The 5,768-nt window shown below is 36.2% G+C and overlaps 1 long non-coding RNA gene across 1 annotated transcript; it reads left to right on the plus strand.

The window, feature by feature from the left end:
* The first annotated feature begins 4,725 nt into the window (after window positions 1-4,725).
* On the plus strand, window positions 4,726-5,689 carry LOC107749384 (uncharacterized). The gene is made up of 2 exons (XR_001641022.1): window positions 4,726-4,755; window positions 5,360-5,689. It is a non-coding gene; the product is annotated as an uncharacterized LOC107749384 (long non-coding RNA).
* The last annotated feature ends 79 nt before the right edge of the window (window positions 5,690-5,768 follow it).

Below are 5,768 nucleotides of genomic sequence, written 5' to 3' on the forward strand. Positions count from 1 at the left end.
TTCTCATTCTCGCAGCTGTAGGGGAACTTCTCAAACGTGGCTCCCCAAAATGCTCATCAGTCAAGCTGATATCGCAGATTCTGTGGATTTGATCCAGCATAACAAGTAGTATATCATAGCGCTCACACAATTCGCTCGACTGAGCTTCATATAACATAAAAAGAGATATATTATAGCCTACAGTCAGACAATACCTCCTAGTCTCATTCTTACTGACTGTCTTTCTTTTACCGTACGTCTCATTTTCATCAATATCCAAGAGAGTGGAAATTATAGCCCTGCACTCATGACTGGCCTGGGAGAAATGAATTGATAAACAGATAAGGCGGCTTCAGCTCTTGTTTAAAGGGTAAGTGGCACTTAGACGGGCAATGCAAAAGCATTAATGCAAAATTCTCCCTCCCACCTTCCCATTCTCGACTGACTTCTTTGTACTCTGAGATCTCAACAAGTGACAGAAAAAAAGATGCCACATAAAACTGAAGAGGATGGAGGAAAATAAACAAACTCATGCCAGGGCCACGTGCAGGATAAAAAATTATGAGAGTCAATGACAGAGGTGTGAAGAGGGTTGAGATTAATAGAGGCAAGGATTCGTGAATTCGAGATTAGTTTGGTCTGACATCGAACAACTAGGCCGCAGGCGACCAATTACACTCCACACTGCTGGAAAGGCAATGTTTCACGGAGCCATACATTATTTATTAGCCCTAATACTCACTGCACCTTTTTGTGTGAGCTACAGCACTGCATTTCTTTCTTTCTCTTACTTTTACTACAGTTGAGTCACTCAGGAATCCTCTCATTTTACAACAGCATATATGCTATTAAGTTCTCAAAATTGCTGTCATTGATTCGTTTAATATCGTGCTGTGATTCGTAACTTATGATATTCGGATATTAAACTGTTGATTCGCAGTGAATAAGCCATGTGCGCCATCTATCGGTTGCCGTTGGAACGTGGTTGTGTTTGTGCGTTCATTTGAGATCAGGACTAGGTCTTAAAAAAATTTAACAGCAAAAATTATAATACGTTTTAAGCACAAGCAAACATTATTTTGAGACTCGTAACAATCTTTTAACATTCAACGTTAATCCTTAACCGTTTACATCTTTATTATTGTCAGTGTAGTATGTCTTTATGCACTTTTCATGGTCAATATAGGTTGTAATAAATTATTCAGTACCAATTTTGCTTAGTAATAGTTTCTGTACTTTTGCAGCTTCTGTACCGACTCTGTCTTATTTTTAAGTCTTGTGTAGGCTATCAGTTGTGCAGAATTGGGCATCATAATTTGCACAAGAACAAGGCTGACACAAGATTAAATGTCTAGTGGTTTGAAAGCTGATGGAACAGTACTTGGGAAGCATATAGACCACGTATATACCTATATATTTGTCAAGCAGTGCATAATTACAGACAAACTAGAACCTGTCATCTGCACTGAAATACTTGAGGTCTCCACTAGAGGGAGATAGAACACAATTTTTCGTACTGTCTCTCGCTCTTATTACTGTCCAGTTAAAATGTGATCCAGTAAATATCCAAAACCTTTTGATAAAAAACAACAGTAAAATAATTTTCCCTCTGCACATATCTGTAATTCTATATCATTTCTGAACTATTTTAGGATATCCAAAAAGCTATGAGGTTCCATTTGTGTCAAAAATGAGTCGACTGCTTTGTGCTTTGTACTATACATTTGTCTTTGTCTACAGTCATTGCCTACTTGTTCAGGTAAATCAGTATATGTAGGCGTGTATGTTGTCTGTTGACGTCGTCTTAATCTGTCGTCCTGCCTGCTTTTTCTCTGTCGTTTAATTACTGTCGTCCTATTGGCAAAATATCACCTGTAGTAATTCAGTCTCATAATTAGGAATGTACTACAACCTTTGGAACATTAAAAAAAACCTATTGATAAATTACTATATTTTTTTCAACAAATATTTGTTTACTGTACATACAGTAAAGGAGGTACGAGCAAAATTTCACAAATCATAAGTCAGTCTTGTAACTGCAAATGTATTACAACCTACGCTGGCAGTAGGCCTGAAGAAACCTACAGCCTTATTACACTCAAACACTGATGTGATACTGCTGTCATAGTGTGGCCATAGCAATATTAAAGAAAGAGTGGCAATAATTCAATCAAAATCCACAGAGGTGCTATTTATTCCTCTATAGGACCAGGCGTTATGACCCTGAGCTCCCTCATCACTGGTCAGTCAAGTAGTCAAGTATATTAAAGTATATACTAGTAGTCAAGTTATTTATAGGTACACACAGGTATCGTCCTCTGAAAATACATAATGTGAATATACATAATTTTAAACAGTTTTAATACTTCTATTTTTTATGTGTAAAATGTCTAATGATAAAAACAGGGTTGTCTAAACCATGGATATATGTACATGCTTCATTAGTGGCTGTTTCTATGGGCAGCTATACATAAGCCATCTGCCATATTGGAACAGTCAAAGGTTGTCTGACTCCGAGAACACTCACAAGTTGATGCAAGTTGACTGTACATCTACAACCATAGTTATTATACACAATACATGTATGAATATTCAGATATGCAATAATATGCAGTAGATGATTTTGTTAAGCTAACACAATACATCACGACGAAGGCTTTGGCTAACGTGACATCAAAAAGTAAACCGTAGTTTAAAAACCTGTAATATTGAGTTTATACATATGAAAAGCTCAAACCAACACATTCTCAACTGTGAAAGGTTATCTAATTTCTTTGGTAATTTAAATCTCAGAAGTTTTTACAACCAGAGGCTGCGCAATGTTATGGCATCTTTAAAAAATCATTGATTTTTTATGTAAGTGACAACACGTTGACCGTACCAAGATGTCAGACATGTCTGGAGCAGTTGAATGTGGCATCTACGTATACATATCTATAGACCAAACCTGTTCCTAGGTGGCCACTGTCCTGCAGAGTTTAGCTCCAGCCCTTACTAAACACAGGCGATTTCAACCGGCTGCCTAAAAAGATGCTCAGGACAGTTGACGGGCCACTGCTGCGGTCAAGAAAGAGAGAGCAAGCGCAAATCCTGGCAGCTGCAGGTCGCAGCGCCACTTCCGGTGGCATCCCCAGCTGCCACTAGTCGTTTCTGGCAGCTGCCAGAGTTCGTGGCAGCTGCCACTATAGTCGTTTCTGGCGGCTGCCACGGTCTTTCTCGCCGTTTCTGCTGTTTGCTCGGTAAAACTACACTGTACTCAGTGGCGTGCGGTGGTGTTTTTTTTAAATGATGCAGAGTTCCCACAATTTTATTATTATTATACAGTACATTTTTATGTATCAGTTGCCATAGTTCTTGCCAGGAGTCAAAGGCAGCTGCCAGAGTTCGTGGCAGCTGCCACTAGTCGTTTCTGGCAGCTGCCACGGTCTTTCATGCTTAAACTATGGTGAGTGTAGCAAAATGTTTTAACTGTAATAACCTTTTTTATTTGTTTCAAAACCATGTGTAATTTTCGTAAGTTTTTTTTTTTGCAAATAATTTTTACTGTTATTTTATAATGATAAACGGTAATATATTTATAGAAAGGATTTAATGTTAGAAAAGATCACTTATGCATGTACTGTAAATGCTCTTCAAGTTTGAAGCATTAATTGTAACAGTATATACACCAAATATTTTGACCATATTTTCTTCTTTCACAACAGGAAAACATTTTTTGAGAGACACCAGGACTGCAGCTGACTGGTGCGGTAACAGAAATTGAAATGGATTTTATATATATATATATGTATATATATATATATATATATATATCATACATAGCACCAAATCACAAACTGACTTATCTCGTAGCACTTTACATACATGTATGTAAGGGCATTTTACAACATTAACTGCAGAGACCCAACATTCCCTCATTAGCAAGCACTTGATGACAGCAGCAAGAAAAAAGTTTCCATCTCTCTATAGAGGGCTGGGTGAAAAAAACATGGCACATAGCATTGTATTGATGATGTTCTCTGTCAGCATGGTATAAAACAATTTTTCCATTTTTTCCATGTGCATATTACCCTAGACAGAAGACATAATACAGCGTCTGGAACGAATCATATCTGTGCCTTCTGTGCCTGCTGAGAAGCAGATGTTTCTAACAGAAGTGATTTTGCCTGAGGTGAGCTATAGAGATGTGTACTAAATTAACAATTAGAATAGGAATTTCATTTAAAGCAAAGAAATTGATAAGCAAGTGATGGCTTTGAGGCCTCTAAAGCTACGGGTGTCAATATAATTTGAGGAGCAACAATCAGAGATTATATACCAAGTACAATAAAATGGAAGCATGACTTCACACTTCTTCTTTAATTGTTGGCTTCCAAACTGCAGTACTTCAGTATAAGTAGCAACTTAATTGAAAAGATTAAACTGAAACCTTAAATGTGGTTAAAGTTGTCTGTTTGTCACATTAAAATGAATACTGTACATTTCTTAGATTCTGATTTATTGGTTGCAAACCAATGTCAATATGTGCCGATATATGGCCGAATCTGTGCTTCTGAAGTGCACATCTTTCGAAGGAAAGAAAAGGTAGAGGATATTTTTTCATTGTGGGTGTTCATACTTACTCTTTGTATAACATCACTAAATACATTCTTCCTGTCATGACATTAGGGGATTTCCATGTCAAGCTGATGCCATTGTAATTAGGTACCGATTTTCTTTTTTTTTCCCAGTGTTGCAGAGATCAAAACAGGTGAGGACACAGAAAGCACCGAAGAGGTAAGACATTTTTAACAAAAGCCCATTTTTAACAACAGCCTCCCACCCCCAAAAAATTAACCTCACTTGATTTATTCAGTGGCAACACCTAAATGGGGGAAGCCTATAACCCATTCACAAACATAAAAAAATAATTAATCTTAAATAATGATCCTTGAGACTTTGCTTTGTATGTTTTTGCTGATTATTCTACATGCATTTTACATAATTTTCATGTGTCATCAAAAATAATAAAAATGGAGAATAATATAAACATGGTACATGAATGAAATAACATTTTTGTAATATAAAATATCTGGCAAATATCTGTGGGATTCCTGATAAATGATACATAACATTTTTGTAATATAAAATATTTGGCAAATATCTGTGGGATTCCTGATAAATGATACATAACAGTTAAATGAATTAATTCTGAAGGAACTGGATTTCATTAAGATCCATTAAGGTCTTAAATGACACAAGAACTGATAGACAGCATTCATTATAACAAAAGATCATATATTTCTTAAAAATGTTGTAACAGCTTTATGTACTCTACACGTTTGAAGCATTAACATCAGTATACATGAAATAATTTGACCATATTTGTTATTTACTGCAGGAAATCCTTCTTCTGAGAGACGCCAGGACTGCAGCTGACTGGTGTAGCAAGAGAAACTGGGATGGAAAAATACAATTTCCCATTGTTCTTTCAATGGAAAAGGAGCAACAAATTGCATCCCAATGCAAATTGCAGAGCTGGATGGGTGAATATGACGAAAGTTCTCCAGCCGAACTGTTCACTTTTGTATTTGGGAAACAAAAAGATTATGAGGTGTTCTGCACAGAAATGGATCATAAAGCAAAGTACAAAATCTTCGCCAGATTTGAGGAAGAATGAGTCATCCTTCAGGATCATAAATAAAAAAATCAATCAATGATAAAAATACATTAAAAAATCAATAAAAACTTAAGTGTCTCAATTAAAATGGTCTCATGATTATTTATATATATATATATATATATACACA

Source organism: Sinocyclocheilus rhinocerous, unplaced genomic scaffold (genome assembly GCF_001515625.1).
Source record: "Sinocyclocheilus rhinocerous isolate Xijiao unplaced genomic scaffold, SAMN03320098_v1.1 scaffold650, whole genome shotgun sequence".
Taxonomy (NCBI): domain Eukaryota; kingdom Metazoa; phylum Chordata; class Actinopteri; order Cypriniformes; family Cyprinidae; genus Sinocyclocheilus; species Sinocyclocheilus rhinocerous.